This window comes from Embiotoca jacksoni, unplaced genomic scaffold, assembly GCF_022577435.1.
Source record: "Embiotoca jacksoni isolate LCO1_2020_lvr unplaced genomic scaffold, fEmbJac1.0.p SCAF_12, whole genome shotgun sequence".
In the NCBI taxonomy this organism is placed as follows: domain Eukaryota; kingdom Metazoa; phylum Chordata; class Actinopteri; family Embiotocidae; genus Embiotoca; species Embiotoca jacksoni.
The window spans coordinates 7035289-7052925 of NW_027185252.1; the positions used below are offsets into that span (position 1 = coordinate 7035289).

General features: G+C 28.5%; 1 protein-coding gene across 3 annotated transcripts in view; it reads right to left on the bottom strand.

Moving 5' to 3' along the window:
* LOC138195246 (protein FAM13A-like) overlaps positions 1 to 17637 on the bottom strand; it is a 50470-nt gene that overhangs the window by 4436 nt on the left and 28397 nt on the right. The gene's annotated exons all lie outside the window — the stretch shown is intronic.

Genomic DNA, 17637 nt, shown 5'->3' on the forward strand with positions numbered 1-17637 from the left:
AATGACATCTAAGCCTCCTCTATCATTGAATGAATATGTAATTAGAGCCCCAGCACCGATGGTGCGAAAGCCCTATTGTTATTCAAGCGATTATTATTATTCTCTGTAAAAAACTGCATTTTTGGCAGCTTTGTTATACTCAGAAACTCATTAAGGTTGGTACACGCGTCTTTCCCGGCGAAAAATGTTTGTATTTTAGTGGAGCCGCGACTGGGCGTGGCCAAATGGCTCGCTAGCGCCCCCTAAACAGATGTTGCATTGCACCATTACATCAACTCAACAGGAAGTCCGCCATTTTTAATTTAGTAGCAATTTTTGGCGATTCACAAATATTTTACTTTCAAAAATGTCTGAAATATGGATAAAAAAATCCATCTATAGCATGTCGTCCGCAATATCTAAAAAAAAGTCATACTATAGCATGCCCTCAAAAGCACCAAAGGAAGTCACAGTATAACAGGCACAATGGTTTAGTGGTCAGCGCTGGTACCTTTCATTGAGAAGGGCATTGGTTGGATTCCCACTGGAGACAGGCTTATCGATTTAAAAAAAAAAAAAAAAAAATCATACATTCATGTTGTCTAAACTATGAAAAAATAAATCATACTACAGCATTTTGAATGTGAAATTTTCCCTTTTTTGCAAATTTTGAAAGGAAAATTTTAGCATTAGTATGTCATCCTAAATATGACAAAAAAAGTCATACTATAACATGTCCAAAATGTGAAAAAAACATTTCATACTATAGCATGTTGTCCAAAAAGTGATAAAAAAAAAAGTCATACTTTAGCATGTTGTCAAAAAAGTGATAAAAGTCATACTGTAGCATGTTGTCAAAAAAGTGATAAAAAAAACTCATGTCATCCAAAAAGTGATAAAAAAGTCATACTGTAGCATGTTGTCAAAAAAGTGATAAAAAGTCATACTATAGCATGTTGTCCAAAATTTGAAAAAAAGTCATATTTTGCATGTTGTCAAAAAGTGATAAAAAAAAAGTCATACTTTAGCATGTCATCCAAAATATGAAAAAAGTCATACTATAGAATGTTGTCCAAAAAGTGATAAAAAAAACTCGTCATCCAAAAAGTGATAAAAAAGTCATACTGTAGCATGTTGTCAAAAAAGTGGTAAAAAAAATCATACTTTAGCATGTCGTCCAAAATATGAAAAAAGTCATACTTTAGCATGTCGTCCAAAATATGAAAAAAGTCATACTATAGCATGTCCAAAATATGAAAAAAAGTCATATTTTGCATGTTGTCAAAAAGTGATAAAAAAGTCATACTTTAGCATGTCGTCCAAAATATGAAAAAAGTCATACTATAGCATGTTGTCCAAAATTTGAAAAAAAGTCATATTTTGCATGTTGTCAAAAAGTGATAAAAAAAGTCATACTTTAGCATGTCGTCCAAAATATGAAAAAAGTCATACTATAGCATGTTGTCCAAAATTTGAAAAAAAGTCATATTTTGCATGTTGTCAAAAAGTGATAAAAAAAAGTCATACTTTAGCATGTTGTCCAAAATATGAAAAAAGTCGTACTTTAGCATGTCGTCCAAAATATGAAAAAAGTCATACTATAGCATGTTGTCAAAACAGTGATAAAAAGTCATACTATAGCATGTTGTCCAGAGAGTGATAAAAAAAACTCGTCATCCAAAAAGTGATAAAAAAGTAATACTGTAGCATGTCAAAAAAGTGATAAAAAGTCATACTTTAGCATGTCGTCCAAAATATGAAAAAAGTCATACTTTAGCATGTCGTCCAAAATATGAAAAAAGTCATACTATAGCATGTTGTCCAAAATATGAAAAAAAAGTCATATTTTGCATGTTGTCAGAAAGTGATAAAAAAGTCATACTTTAGCATGTCGTCCAAAATATGAAAAAAGTCAAACTATAGCATGTTGTCCAAAATATGAAAAAAGTCATACTATAGCATGTTGTCCAAAATATGAAAAAAGTCATACTATAGAATGTTGTCCAAAAAGTGATAAAAAAACTCGTCATCCAAAAAGTGATAAAAAAAGTCATACTGTAGCATGTTGTCAAAAAAGTGATAAAAAGTCATACTATAGCATGTTGTCCAAAGAGTGATAAAAAAACTCATGTCATCCAAAAAGTGATAAAAAAGTAATACTGTAGCATGTTGTCAAAAAAGTGATAAAAAGTCATACTTTAGCATGTCGTCCAAAATATGAAAAAAGTCATACTATAGCATGTCCGAAATATGAAAAAAAAGTCATATTTTGCATGCTGTCAAAAAGTGATAAAAAAGTCGTACTTTAGCATGTTGTCCAAAAAGTGATAAAAAAAATCATACTTTAGCATGTCGTCCAAAATATGAAAAAAGTCATACTATAGCATGTTGTCAAAACAGTGATAAAAAGTCATACTATAGCATGTTGTCCAGAGAGTGATAAAAAAAACTCATGTCATCCAAAAAGTGATAAAAAAGTAATACTGTAGCATGTCAAAAAAGTGATAAAAAGTCATACTTTAGCATGTCGTCCAAAATATGAAAAAAGTCATACTTTAGCATGTCGTCCAAAATATGAAAAAAGTCATACTATAGCATGTTGTCCAAAATATGAAAAAAGTCATACTATAGAATGTTGTCCAAAAAGTGATAAAAAAACTCGTCATCCAAAAAGTGATAAAAAAAAGTCATACTGTAGCATGTTGTCAAAAAAGTGATAAAAAGTCATACTATAGCATGTTGTCCAAAGAGTGATAAAAAAAACTCATGTCATCCAAAAAGTGATAAAAAAGTAATACTGTAGCATGTTGACAAAAAAGTGATAAAAAGTCATACTTTAGCATGTCGTCCAAAATATGAAAAAAGTCATATTTTGCATGTTGTCAAAAAGTGATAAAAAAGTCATACTTTAGCATGTCGTCCAAAATATGAAAAAAGTCATACTATAGCATGTCCGAAATATGAAAAAAAAAAGTCATATTTTGCATGTTGTCAAAAATATGAAAAAAGTCATACTATAGAATGTTGTCCAAAAAGTGATAAAAAAGTCATACTTTAGCATGTCGTCCAAAATATGAAAAAAGTTATACTATAGAATGTTGTCAAAAAAGTGATAAAAAGTCATACTATAGCATGTTGTCCAGAGAGTGATAAAAAAAAACTCATGTCATCCAAAAAGTGATAAAAAAGTCATACTTTAGCATGTCGTCCAAAATATGAAAAAAGTCAGACTATAGCATGTTGTCAAAAAAGTGATAAAAAAAACTCGTCATCCAAAAAGTGATAAAAAAGTCATACTGTAGCATGTTGTCAAAAAAGTGATAAAAAGTCATACTATAGCATGTTGTCAAAAAAGTGATAAAAAGTCATACTTTAGCATGTCGTCCAAAATATGAAAAAAGTCATACTATAGCATGTCCGAAATATGAAAAAAAAATCATATTTTGCATGTTGTCAAAAAGTGATAAAAAAGTCATACTTTAGCATGTCGTCCAAAATATGGAAAAAGTCATACTTTAGCATGTCGTCCAAAATATGAAAAAAGTCATACTGTAGCATGTTGTCCAAAAAGTGATAAAAAAAATCATACTTTAGCATGTCGTCCAAAATATGAAAAAAGTCATACTTTAGCATGTCGTCCAAAATATGAAAAAAAGTCATATTTTGCATGTTGTCAAAAAGTGATAAAAAAAAGTCATACTTTAGCATGTCGTCCAAAATATGAAAAAAGTCATACTATAGCATGTTGTAAAAAAAGTGATAAAAAAAATCATACTTTAGCATGTCGTCCAAAATATGAAAAAAATCATACTTTAGCATGTCGTCCAAAATATGAAAAAAGTCATACTTTAGCATGTCGTCCAAAATATGAAAAAAAGTCATATTTTGCATGTTGTCAAAAAGTGATAAAAAAAATCATACTTTAGCATGTCGTCCAAAATATGAAAAAAGTCATACTTTAGCATGTCGTCCAAAATATGAAAAAAAGTCATATTTTGCATGTTGTCAAAAAGTGATAAAAAAAAGTCATACTTTAGCATGTCGTCCAAAATATGAAAAAAGTCATACTATAGCATGTTGTAAAAAAAGTGATAAAAAAAATCATACTTTAGCATGTCGTCCAAAATATGAAAAAAATCATACTTTAGCATGTCGTCCAAAATATGAAAAAAGTCATACTTTAGCATGTCGTCCAAAATATGAAAAAAAGTCATATTTTGCATGTTGTCAAAAAGTGATAAAAAAAAGTCATACTTTAGCATGTCGTCCAAAATATGAAAAAAGTCATACTATAGCATGTTGTAAAAAAAGTGATAAAAAAAATCATACTTTAGCATGTCGTCCAAAATATGAAAAAAATCATACTTTAGCATGTCGTCCAAAATATGAAAAAAGTCATACTTTAGCATGTCGTCCAAAATATGAAAAAAAGTCATATTTTGCATGTTGTCAAAAAGTGATAAAAAAAAGTCATACTATAGCATGTTGTCCAAAAAGTGATAAAAAAAATCATACTTTAGCATGTCGTCCAAAATATGAAAAAAGTCATACTATAGCATGTCCGAAATATGAAAAAAAAGTCATATTTTGCATGTTGTCAAAAAGTGATAAAAAAGTCATACTTTAGCATGTCGTCCAAAATATGAAAAAAGTCATACTATAGCATGTTGTAAAAAAAGTGATAAAAAAAATCATACTATAGCATGTCGTCCAAAATATGAAAAAAGTCATACTATAGCATGTTGTCCAAAGAGTGATAAAAAAAACTCGTCATCCAAAAAGTGATAAAAAAGTAATACTGTAGCATGTTGTCAAAAAAGTGATAAAAAGTCATACTTTAGCATGTCGTCCAAAATATGAAAAAAGTCATACTATAGCATGTTGTCAAAAAAGTGATAAAAAAAGTCATACTTTAGCATGTCGTCTAAAATATGAAAAAAGTCATACTATAGCATGTTGTCAAAACAGTGATAAAAAAAAACATGTCATCCAAAAAGTGATAAAAAAAATCATACTTTAGCATGTCGTCCAAAATATGAAAAAAGTCATACTTTAGCATGTCGTCCAAAATATGAAAAAAAGTCATACTATAGCATGACGTCAAAAAAGTGATAGAAAAAAGTCGTACTGCATGTCAAAAAAGTGATAAAAAAAAGTCATACTATAGCATGTCCTCAAAAGCACCAAAGAAAGTTACAGTATCACAGGCACAATGGTGTAGTGGTTAGTGCTGGTGACTTTCATTGAGAAGGGCATTGTTTCGATTCCCACTGGAGACATCCTTGTCAATTAAAAAAAAAAAAAAGTCATACTATAATATGTCGTCAAAAATATGAAAAAAGTCAAACCATACCATTTTGTCATACATTTTGCATTTTGAAAGTGAAATTGTCCCTTTTTTTTTTTGAAATTTTGAAAGTGAAATTTTTGCATTAGCATGTCGTCCAAAATATGAAAAAAGTCATACTTTAGCATGTCGTCCAAAATATGAAAAAAAGTCATACTATAGCATGTCGTCCAAAATATGAAAAAAAATCATACTATAGCATGTCCAAAATTTGAAAAAAAGTCATATTTTGCATGTTGTCAAAAAGTGATAAAAAAGTCATACTTTAGCATGTCGTCTAAAATATGAAAAAAGTCATACTATAGAATGTTGTCCAAAAAGTGATAAAAAGTCATACTATAGCATGTTGTCAAAAAAGTGATAAAAAAAATCATACTTTAGCATGTCGTCCAAAATATGAAAAAAGTCATACTTTAGCATGTCGTCCAAAATATGAAAAAAAGTCATATTTTGCATGTTGTCAAAAAGTGATTAAAAAAAGTCATACTTTAGCATGTCGTCCAAAATATGAAAAAAAAGTCATATTTTGCATGTTGTCAAAAATATGAAAAAAGTCATACTATAGAATGTTGTCCAAAAAGTGATAAAAAAAACTCGTCATCCAAAAAGTGATAAAAAAAAGTCATACTGTAGCATGTTGTCAAAAAAGTGATAAAAAGTCATACTATAGCATGTTGTCCAAAGAGTGATAAAAAAAACTCATGTCATCCAAAAAGTGATAAAAAAGTAATACTGTAGCATTTTGACAAAAAAGTGATAAAAAGTCATACTTTAGCATGTCGTCCAAAATATGAAAAAAGTCATACTATAGCATGTTGTCCAAAATTTGAAAAAAAGTCATATTTTGCATGTTGTCAAAAAGTGATAAAAAAGTCATACTTTAGCATGTCGTCCAAAATATGAAAAAAGTCATACTATAGCATGTCCGAAATATGAAAAAAAAGTCATATTTTGCATGTTGTCAAAAATATGAAAAAAGTCATACTATAGAATGTTGTCCAAAAAGTGATAAAAAAGTCATACTTTAGCATGTCGTCCAAAATATGAAAAAAGTTATACTATAGAATGTTGTCAAAAAAGTGATAAAAAGTCATACTATAGCATGTTGTCCAGAGAGTGATAAAAAAAAACTCATGTCATCCAAAAAGTGATAAAAAAGTCATACTTTAGCATGTCGTCCAAAATATGAAAAAAGTCAGACTATAGCATGTTGTCAAAAAAGTGATAAAAAAAACTCGTCATCCAAAAAGTGATAAAAAAGTCATACTGTAGCATGTTGTCAAAAAAGTGATAAAAAGTCATACTATAGCATGTTGTCAAAAAAGTGATAAAAAGTCATACTTTAGCATGTCGTCCAAAATATGAAAAAAGTCATACTTTAGCATGTCGTCCAAAATATGAAAAAAAATCATATTTTGCATGTTGTCAAAAAGTGATAAAAAAAGTCATACTTTAGCATGTCGTCCAAAATATGAAAAAAGTCATACTATAGCATGTCCGAAATATGAAAAAAAAAATCATATTTTGCATGTTGTCAAAAAGTGATAAAAAAGTCATACTTTAGCATGTCGTCCAAAATATGGAAAAAGTCATACTTTAGCATGTCGTCCAAAATATGAAAAAAGTCATACTATAGAATGTTGTCCAAAAAGTGATAAAAAAAACTCGTCATCCAAAAAGTGATAAAAAAAAGTCATACTGTAGCATGTTGTCAAAAAAGTGATAAAAAGTCATACTATAGCATGTTGTCAAAAAAGTGATAAAAAAAATCATACTTTAGCATGTCGTCCAAAATATGAAAAAAGTCATACTTTAGCATGTCGTCCAAAATATGAAAAAAAGTCATATTTTGCATGTTGTCAAAAAGTGATAAAAAAAAGTCATACTTTAGCATGTCGTCCAAAATATGAAAAAAGTCATACTATAGCATGTTGTAAAAAAAGTGATAAAAAAAATCATACTTTAGCATGTCGTCCAAAATATGAAAAAAGTCATACTTTAGCATGTCGTCCAAAATATGAAAAAAAGTCATATTTTGCATGTTGTCAAAAAGTGATAAAAAAAAGTCATACTTTAGCATGTCGTCCAAAATATGAAAAAAGTCATACTATAGCATGTCCGAAATATGAAAAAAAAGTCATATTTTGCATGTTGTCAAAAAGTGATAAAAAAGTCATACTTTAGCATGTCGTCCAAAATATGAAAAAAGTCATACTATAGCATGTTGTAAAAAAAGTGATAAAAAAAAAATCATACTATAGCATGTCGTCCAAAATATGAAAAAAGTCATACTATAGCATGTTGTCCAGAGAGTGATAAAAAAAACTCGTCATCCAAAAAGTGATAAAAAAGTAATACTGTAGCATGTTGTCAAAAAAGTGATAAAAAGTCATACTTTAGTAGGTCGTCCAAAATATGAAAAAAGTCATACTATAGCATGTTGTCAAAAAAGTGATAAAAAAAGTCATACTTTAGCATGTCGTCTAAAATATGAAAAAAGTCATACTATAGCATGTTGTCAAAACAGTGATAAAAAAAAACATGTCATCCAAAAAGTGATAAAAAAAATCATACTTTAGCATGTCGTCCAAAATATGAAAAAAGTCATACTTTAGCATGTCGTCCAAAATATGAAAAAAAGTCATACTATAGCATGACGTCAAAAAAGTGATAGAAAAAAGTCGTACTGCATGTCAAAAAAGTGATAAAAAAAAGTCATACTATAGCATGTCCTCAAAAGCACCAAAGAAAGTTACAGTATCACAGGCACAATGGTGTAGTGGTTAGTGCTGGTGACTTTCATTGAGAAGGGCATTGTTTCGATTCCCACTGGAGACATCCTTGTCAATTAAAAAAAAAAAAAAGTCATACTATAATATGTCGTCAAAAATATGAAAAAAGTCAAACCATACCATTTTGTCATACATTTTGCATTTTGAAAGTGAAATTGTCCCTTTTTTTTTTGAAATTTTGAAAGTGAAATTTTTGCATTAGCATGTCGTCCAAAATATGAAAAAAGTCATACTTTAGCATGTCGTCCAAAATATGAAAAAAAGTCATACTATAGCATGTCGTCCAAAATATGAAAAAAAATCATACTATAGCATGTCCAAAATTTGAAAAAAAGTCATATTTTGCATGTTGTCAAAAAGTGATAAAAAAAGTCATACTTTAGCATGTCGTCCAAAATATGAAAAAAGTCATACTATAGAATGTTGTCCAAAAAGTGATAAAAAAAACTCGTCATCCAAAAAGTGATAAAAAAAAGTCATACTGTAGCATGTTGTCAAAAAAGTGATAAAAAGTCATACTATAGCATGTTGTCAAAAAAGTGATAAAAAAAATCATACTTTAGCATGTCGTCCAAAATATGAAAAAAGTCACACTTTAGCATGTCCAAAATATGAAAAAAGTCATACTTTAGCATGTCGTCTAAAATATGAAAAAAAGTCATATTTTGCATGTTGTCAAAAAGTGATAAAAAAGTCATACTTTAGCATGTCGTCCAAAATATGAAAAAAGTCATACTATAGCATGTTGTCAAAAAAGTGATAAAAAAGTCCTACTTTAGCATGTCGTCCAAAATATGAAAAAAGTCACACTTTAGCATGTCCAAAATATGAAAAAAGTCATACTTTAGCATGTCGTCTAAAATATGAAAAAAAGTCATATTTTGCATGTTGTCAAAAAGTGATAAAAAAGTCATACTTTAGCATGTCGTCTAAAATATGAAAAAAGTCATACTATAGCATGTTGTCAAAACAGTGATAAAAAGTCATACTATAGCATGTTGTCCAAAGAGTGATAAAAAAAACTCATGTCATCCAAAAAGTGATAAAAAAGTAATACTGTAGCATGTTGTCAAAAAAGTGATAAAAAGTCATACTTTAGCATGTCGTCCAAAATATGAAAAAAGTCATGCTATAGCATGTCCGAAATATGAAAAAAAAGTCATATTTTGCATGTTGTCAAAAAGTGATAAAAAAGTCATACTTTAGCATGTTGTCCAAAAAGTGATAAAAAAAAAGTCATACTATAGCATGTCGTCCAAAATATGAAAAAAGTCATACTATAGCATGTTGTAAAAAAAAGTGATAAAAAAAAATCATACTATAGCATGTCGTCCAAAATATGAAAAAAGTCATACTATAGCATGTTGTCCAGAGAGTGATAAAAAAAACTCGTCATCCAAAAAGTGATAAAAAAGTAATACTGTAGCATGTTGTCAAAAAAGTGATAAAAAGTCATACTTTAGCATGTCGTCCAAAATATGAAAAAAGTCATACTATAGCATGTTGTAAAAAAAGTGATAAAAAAAAATCATACTTTAGCATGTCGTCCAAAATATGAAAAAAGTCATACTATAGAATGTTGTCCAAAATATGAAAAAAGTCATACTGTAGCTTGTTGTCAAAAAAGTGATAAAAAGTCATACTATAGCATGTTGGCAAAAAAGTGATAAAAAAAATCATACTTTAGCATGTCGTCCAAAATATGAAAAAAATCATACTTTAGCATGTCGTCCAAAATATGAAAAAAGTCATACTATAGCATGTCCAAAATATGAAAAAAAGTCATATTTTGCATGTTGTCAAAAAGTGATTAAAAAAAAATCGTACTTTAGCATGTCGTCCAAAATATGAAAAAAGTCATACTGTAGCATGTTGTCCAAAATATGAAAAAAAAGTCATATTTTGCATGTTGTCAAAAAGTGATAAAAAAGTCATACTTTAGCATGTCGTCCAAAATATGAAAAAAGTCATACTTTAGCATGTCGTCCAAAATATGAAAAAAGTCATACTATAGAATGTTGTCCAAAAAGTGATAAAAAAAACTCGTCATCCAAAAAGTGATAAAAAAGTCATACTGTAGCATGTTGTCAAAACAGTGATAAAAAGTCATACTATAGCATGTTGTCCAAAGAGTGATAAAAAAACTCATGTCATCCAAAAAGTGATAAAAAAGTAATACCGTAGCATGTTGTCAAAAAAGTGATAAAAAAAGTCATACTTTAGCATGTCGTCCAAAATATGAAAAAAAGTCATACTATAGCATGTTGTCCAAAATTTGAAAAAAAGTCATATTTTGCATGTTGTCAAAAAGTGATAAAAAAGTCATACTTTAGCATGTCGTCCAAAATATGAAAAAAGTCATACTATAGCATGTCCGAAATATGAAAAAAAAGTCATATTTTGCATGTTGTCAAAAATATGAAAAAAGTCATACTATAGAATGTTGTCCAAAAAGTGATAAAAAAGTCATACTTTAGCATGTCGTCCAAAATATGAAAAAAGTCATACTATAGCATGTTGTCAAAAAAGTGATAAAAAAAGAATCATACTATAGCATGTCGTCCAAAATATGAAAAAAGTCATACTATAGAATGTTGTCCAAAATATGAAAAAAGTCATACTGTAGCTTGTTGTCAAAAAAGTGATAAAAAGTCATACTATAGCATGTTGGCAAAAAAGTGATAAAAAAAATCATACTTTAGCATGTCGTCCAAAATATGAAAAAAATCATACTTTAGCATGTCGTCCAAAATATGAAAAAAGTCATACTATAGTATGTCCAAAATATGAAAAAAAGTCATATTTTGCATGTTGTCAAAAAGTGATTTAAAAAAAAAATCATACTTTAGCATGTCGTCCAAAATATGAAAAAAGTCATACTGTAGCATGTTGTCCAAAATATGAAAAAAAAGTCATATTTTGCATGTTGTCAAAAAGTGATAAAAAAGTCATACTTTAGCATGTCGTCCAAAATATGAAAAAAGTCATACTTTAGCATGTCGTCCAAAATATGAAAAAAGTCATACTATAGAATGTTGTCCAAAAAGTGATAAAAAAAACTCGTCATCCAAAAAGTGATAAAAAAGTAATACTGTAGCATGTTGTCAAAAAAGTGATGATAAAAAAAGTCATACTTTAGCATGTCGTCCAAAATATGAAAAAAAGTCATATTTTGCATGTTGTCAAAAAGTGATAAAAAAGTCATACTTTAGCATGTCGTCCGAAATATGAAAAAAAAGTCATATTTTGCATGTTGTCAAAAATATGAAAAAAGTCATACTATAGAATGTTGTCCAAAAAGTGATAAAAAAGTCATACTTTAGCATGTCGTCCAAAATATGAAAAAAGTCATACTATAGAATGTTGTCCAAAAAGTGATAAAAGTCATACTTTAGCATGTCGTCCAAAATATGAAAAAAGTCATACTGTAGCTTGTTGTCAAAAAAGTGATAAAAAGTCATACTATAGCATGTTGGCAAAAAAGTGATAAAAAAAAATCATACTTTAGCATGTCGTCCAAAATATGAAAAATGTCATACTATAGAATGTTGTCCAAAATATGAAAAAAGTCATACTGTAGCTTGTTGTCAAAAAAGTGATAAAAAGTCATACTATAGCATGTTGGCAAAAAAGTGATAAAAAAAAATCATACTTTAGCTTGTTGTCAAAAAAGTGATAAAAAGTCATACTATAGCATGTTGGCAAAAAAGTGATAAAAAAAATCATACTTTAGCATGTCGTCCAAAATATGAAAAAAATCATACTTTAGCATGTCGTCCAAAATATGAAAAAAGTCATACTATAGCATGTCCAAAATATGAAAAAAAGTCATATTTTGCATGTTGTCAAAAAGTGATTTAAAAAAAAAATCATACTTTAGCATGTCGTCCAAAATATGAAAAAAGTCATACTGTAGCATGTTGTCCAAAATATGAAAAAAAGTCATATTTTGCATGTTGTCAAAAAGTGATAAAAAAGTCATACTTTAGCATGTCGTCCGAAATATGAAAAAAAAGTCATATTTTGCATGTTGTCAAAAATATGAAAAAAGTCATACTATAGAATGTTGTCCAAAAAGTGATAAAAAAGTCATACTTTAGCATGTCGTCCAAAATATGAAAAAAGTCATACTATAGAATGTTGTCCAAAAAGTGATAAAAGTCATACTTTAGCATGTCGTCCAAAATATGAAAAAAGTCATACTGTAGCTTGTTGTCAAAAAAGTGATAAAAAGTCATACTATAGCATGTTGGCAAAAAAGTGATAAAAAAAAATCATACTTTAGCATGTCGTCCAAAATATGAAAAATGTCATACTATAGAATGTTGTCCAAAATATGAAAAAAGTCATACTGTAGCTTGTTGTCAAAAAAGTGATAAAAAGTCATACTATAGCATGTTGGCAAAAAAGTGATAAAAAAAAATCATACTTTAGCATGTCGTCCAAAATATGAAAAAAGTCATACTTTAGCATGTCGTCCAAAATATGAAAAAAGTCATACTATAGCATGTCCAAAATATGAAAAAAAGTCATATTTTGCATGTTGTCAAAAAGTGATTAAAAAAAAAATCATACTTTAGCATGTCGTCCAAAATATGAAAAAAGTCATACTGTAGCATGTTGTCCAAAGAGTGATAAAAAAAAAACATGTCATCCAAAAAGTGATAAAAAAAATCATACTTTAGCATGTCGTCCAAAATATGAAAAAAGTCATACTTTAGCATGTCGTCCAAAATATGAAAAAAAGTCATACTATAGTATGACGTCAAAAAAGTGATAGAAAAAAGTCGTACTGCATGTCAAAAAAGTGATAAAAAAAAGTCATACTATAGCATGTCCTCAAAAGCACCAAAGAAAGTTACAGTATCACAGGCACAATGGTGTAGTGGTTAGTGCTGGTGACTTTCATTGAGAAGGGCATTGTTTCGATTCCCACTGGAGACATCCTTGTCAATTAAAAAAAAAAAAAGTCATACTATAATATGTCGTCAAAAATATGAAAAAAGTCAAACCATACCATTTTGTCATACATTTTGCATTTTGAAAGTGAAATTGTCCCTTTTTTTTTTGAAATTTTGAAAGTGAAATTTTTGCATTAGCATGTCGTCCAAAATATGAAAAAAGTCATACTTTAGCATGTCGTCCAAAATATGAAAAAAAGTCATACTATAGCATGTCGTCCAAAATATGAAAAAAAATCATACTATAGCATGTCCAAAATTTGAAAAAAAGTCATATTTTGCATGTTGTCAAAAAGTGATAAAAAAGTCATACTTTAGCATGTCGTCCAAAATATGAAAAAAGTCATACTATAGAATGTTGTCCAAAAAGTGATAAAAAAAACTCGTCATCCAAAAAGTGATAAAAAAAAGTCATACTGTAGCATGTTGTCAAAAAAGTGATAAAAAGTCATACTATAGCATGTTGTCAAAAAAGTGATAAAAAAAATCATACTTTAGCATGTCGTCCAAAATATGAAAAAAGTCACACTTTAGCATGTCCAAAATATGAAAAAAGTCATACTTTAGCATGTCGTCTAAAATATGAAAAAAAGTCATATTTTGCATGTTGTCAAAAAGTGATAAAAAAGTCATACTTTAGCATGTCGTCCAAAATATGAAAAAAGTCATACTATAGCATGTTGTCAAAAAAGTGATAAAAAAGTCATACTTTAGCATGTCGTCCAAAATATGAAAAAAGTCACACTTTAGCATGTCGTCTAAAATATGAAAAAAAGTCATATTTTGCATGTTGTCAAAAAGTGATAAAAAAGTCATACTTTAGCATGTCGTCTAAAATATGAAAAAAGTCATACTATAGCATGTTGTCAAAACAGTGATAAAAAGTCATACTATAGCATGTTGTCCAAAGAGTGATAAAAAAAACTCATGTCATCCAAAAAGTGATAAAAAAGTAATACTGTAGCATGTTGTCAAAAAAGTGATAAAAAGTCATACTTTAGCATGTCGTCCAAAATATGAAAAAAGTCATACTATAGCATGTCCGAAATATGAAAAAAAAGTCATATTTTGCATGTTGTCAAAAAGTGATAAAAAAGTCATACTTTAGCATGTTGTCCAAAAAGTGATAAAAAAAAAAAGTCATACTATAGCATGTCGTCCAAAATATGAAAAAAGTCATACTATAGCATGTTGTCAAAAAAGTGATTAAAAAAAGTCATACTTTAGCATGTTGTCCAAAAAGTGATAAAAAAAAAAGTCATACTATAGCATGTCGTCCAAAATATGAAAAAAGTCATACTATAGAATGTTGTCCAAAGAGTGATAAAAAAAACTCGTCATCCAAAAAGTGATAAAAAAGTCATACTGTAGCATGTTGTCAAAAAAGTGATAAAAAGTCATACCATAGCATGTTGGCAAAAAAGTGATAAAAAAATCATACTTTAGCATGTCGTCCAAAATATGAAAAAAGTCATACTTTAGCATGTCGTCCAAAATATGAAAAAAGTCATACTATAGCATGTCCAAAATATGAAAAAAAGTCATATTTTGCATGTTGTCAAAAAGTGATTAAAAAAAAAATCATACTTTAGCATGTCGTCCAAAATATGAAAAGTCATACTATAGCATGTTGTCCAAAATATGAAAAAAAAGTCATATTTTGCATGTTGTCAAAAATATGAAAAAAGTCATACTATAGAATGTTGTCCAAAAAGTGATAAAAAAGTCATACTTTAGCATGTCGTCCAAAATATGAAAAAAGTCATACTATAGAATGTTGTCCAAAAAGTGATAAAAGTCATACTTTAGCATGTCGTCCAAAATATGAAAAAAGTCATACTGTAGCTTGTTGTCAAAAAAGTGATAAAAAGTCATACTATAGCATGTTGGCAAAAAAGTGATAAAAAAAATCATACTTTAGCATGTCGTCCAAAATATGAAAAAAATCATACTTTAGCATGTCGTCCAAAATATGAAAAAAGTCATACTATAGCATGTCCAAAATATGAAAAAAAGTCATATTTTGCATGTTGTCAAAAAGTGATTTAAAAAAAAAATCATACTTTAGCATGTCGTCCAAAATATGAAAAAAGTCATACTGTAGCATGTTGTCCAAAATATGAAAAAAAAGTCATATTTTGCATGTTGTCAAAAAGTGATAAAAAAGTCATACTTTAGCATGTCGTCCAAAATATGAAAAAAGTCATACTTTAGCATGTCGTCCAAAATATGAAAAAAGTCATACTATAGAATGTTGTCCAAAAAGTGATAAAAAAACTCATGTCATCCAAAAAGTGATAAAAAAGTAATACTGTAGCATGTTGTCAAAAAAGTGATGATAAAAAAAGTCATACTTTAGCATGTCGTCCAAAATATGAAAAAAAGTCATATTTTGCATGTTGTCAAAAAGTGATAAAAAAGTCATACTTTAGCATGTCGTCCGAAATATGAAAAAAAAGTCATATTTTGCATGTTGTCAAAAATATGAAAAAAGTCATACTATAGAATGTTGTCCAAAAAGTGATAAAAAAGTCATACTTTAGCATGTCGTCCAAAATATGAAAAAAGTCATACTATAGAATGTTGTCCAAAAAGTGATAAAAGTCATACTTTAGCATGTCGTCCAAAATATGAAAAAAGTCATACTGTAGCTTGTTGTCAAAAAAGTGATAAAAAGTCATACTATAGCATGTTGGCAAAAAAGTGATAAAAAAAAATCATACTTTAGCATGTCGTCCAAAATATGAAAAATGTCATACTATAGAATGTTGTCCAAAATATGAAAAAAGTCATACTGTAGCTTGTTGTCAAAAAAGTGATAAAAAGTCATACTATAGCATGTTGGCAAAAAAGTGATAAAAAAAAATCATACTTTAGCATGTCGTCCAAAATATGAAAAAAGTCATACTTTAGCATGTCGTCCAAAATATGAAAAAAGTCATACTATAGCATGTCCAAAATATGAAAAAAAGTCATATTTTGCATGTTGTCAAAAAGTGATTAAAAAAAAAATCATACTTTAGCATGTCGTCCAAAATATGAAAAAAGTCATACTGTAGCATGTTGTCCAAAGAGTGATAAAAAAAAAACATGTCATCCAAAAAGTGATAAAAAAAATCATACTTTAGCATGTCGTCCAAAATATGAAAAAAGTCATACTTTAGCATGTCGTCCAAAATATGAAAAAAAGTCATACTATAGTATGACGTCAAAAAAGTGATAGAAAAAAGTCGTACTGCATGTCAAAAAAGTGATAAAAAAAAGTCATACTATAGCATGTCCTCAAAAGCACCAAAGAAAGTTACAGTATCACAGGCACAATGGTGTAGTGGTTAGTGCTGGTGACTTTCATTGAGAAGGGCATTGTTTCGATTCCCACTGGAGACATCCTTGTCAATTAAAAAAAAAAAAAGTCATACTATAATATGTCGTCAAAAATATGAAAAAAGTCAAACCATACCATTTTGTCATACATTTTGCATTTTGAAAGTGAAATTGTCCCTTTTTTTTTTTAAATTTTGAAAGTGAAATTTTTGCATTAGCATGTCGTCCAAAATATGAAAAAAGTCATACTTTAGCATGTCGTCCAAAATATGAAAAAAAGTCATACTATAGCATGTCGTCCAAAATATGAAAAAAAATCATACTATAGCATGTCCAAAATTTGAAAAAAAGTCATATTTTGCATGTTGTCAAAAAGTGATAAAAAAGTCATACTTTAGCATGTCGTCCAAAATATGAAAAAAGTCATACTATAGAATGTTGTCCAAAAAGTGATAAAAAAAACTCGTCATCCAAAAAGTGATAAAAAAAAGTCATACTGTAGCATGTTGTCAAAAAAGTGATAAAAAGTCATACTATAGCATGTTGTCAAAAAAGTGATAAAAAAAATCATACTTTAGCATGTCGTCCAAAATATGAAAAAAGTCACACTTTAGCATGTCCAAAATATGAAAAAAGTCATACTTTAGCATGTCGTCTAAAATATGAAAAAAAGTCATATTTTGCATGTTGTCAAAAAGTGATAAAAAAGTCATACTTTAGCATGTCGTCCAAAATATGAAAAAAGTCATACTATAGCATGTTGTCAAAAAAGTGATAAAAAAGTCATACTTTAGCATGTCGTCCAAAATATGAAAAAAGTCACACTTTAGCATGTCCAAAATATGAAAAAAGTCATACTTTAGCATGTCGTCTAAAATATGAAAAAAAGTCATATTTTGCATGTTGTCAAAAAGTGATAAAAAAGTCATACTTTAGCATGTCGTCTAAAATATGAAAAAAGTCATACTATAGCATGTTGTCAAAACAGTGATAAAAAGTCATACTATAGCATGTTGTCCAAAGAGTGATAAAAAAAACTCATGTCATCCAAAAAGTGATAAAAAAGTAATACTGTAGCATGTTGTCAAAAAAGTGATAAAAAGTCATACTTTAGCATGTCGTCCAAAATATGAAAAAAGTCATACTATAGCATGTCCGAAATATGAAAAAAAAGTCATATTTTGCATGTTGTCAAAAAGTGATAAAAAAGTCATACTTTAGCATGTTGTCCAAA